Source organism: Nannospalax galili, unplaced genomic scaffold (genome assembly GCF_000622305.1).
Source record: "Nannospalax galili isolate Female #2095 unplaced genomic scaffold, S.galili_v1.0 scaffold293, whole genome shotgun sequence".
In the NCBI taxonomy this organism is placed as follows: Eukaryota; Metazoa; Chordata; class Mammalia; order Rodentia; family Spalacidae; genus Nannospalax; species Nannospalax galili.
In genome coordinates this window covers 1,848,151-1,848,745 of record NW_008337147.1, presented here as the reverse complement: position 1 = coordinate 1,848,745, position 595 = coordinate 1,848,151, and positions in this window count along the sequence as shown.

Below are 595 nucleotides of genomic sequence, written 5' to 3'. Positions count from 1 at the left end.
AAACTAAACTACAAAAGTCTGTAGCCTTTCTATATACCAATAACAAGCAACCAGAGAAAGAGCACATGGAAACACTCCCCTTTACAATAGCTGAAAAATTTTTTAAAAAATATCTCAGAATAAACCTGACCAAACACATTAAAGATCTCTACAATGAAAATTTTTAATGTTTAAAGAAAGAGATTGAAGAAGACATCAGAAGATGGTAGGACCTCCCATGCCCATGGATTGGAAGAATTAATATTGTAAAAGTGATCATCCTACGAAAAGTCATTTACAGATTCAATGCAATGCCAATCAAAATCCCCATGACATTTTTCACAGAATTGGAAAAAAATATCCTAAGATTAATATGGAAGCACAGAAGTCCTTGGATAGCCAAAACAAACCTGAGCACTAAGAGCAATGCCAGGGGGATTACTATACCAGATAAACTTTAAGCTGTATTACAGAGCTATAGTCATAAAACCAACATGGTACTGGCACAAAAATAGATGCATGGATCAATGGAACAAAAGTGAAGCCCCAAGTATGAGTAAATACGACTTCAGCCACCTGATATTTGACAAAGGGGCCAAAAATATTCACTGGAGGA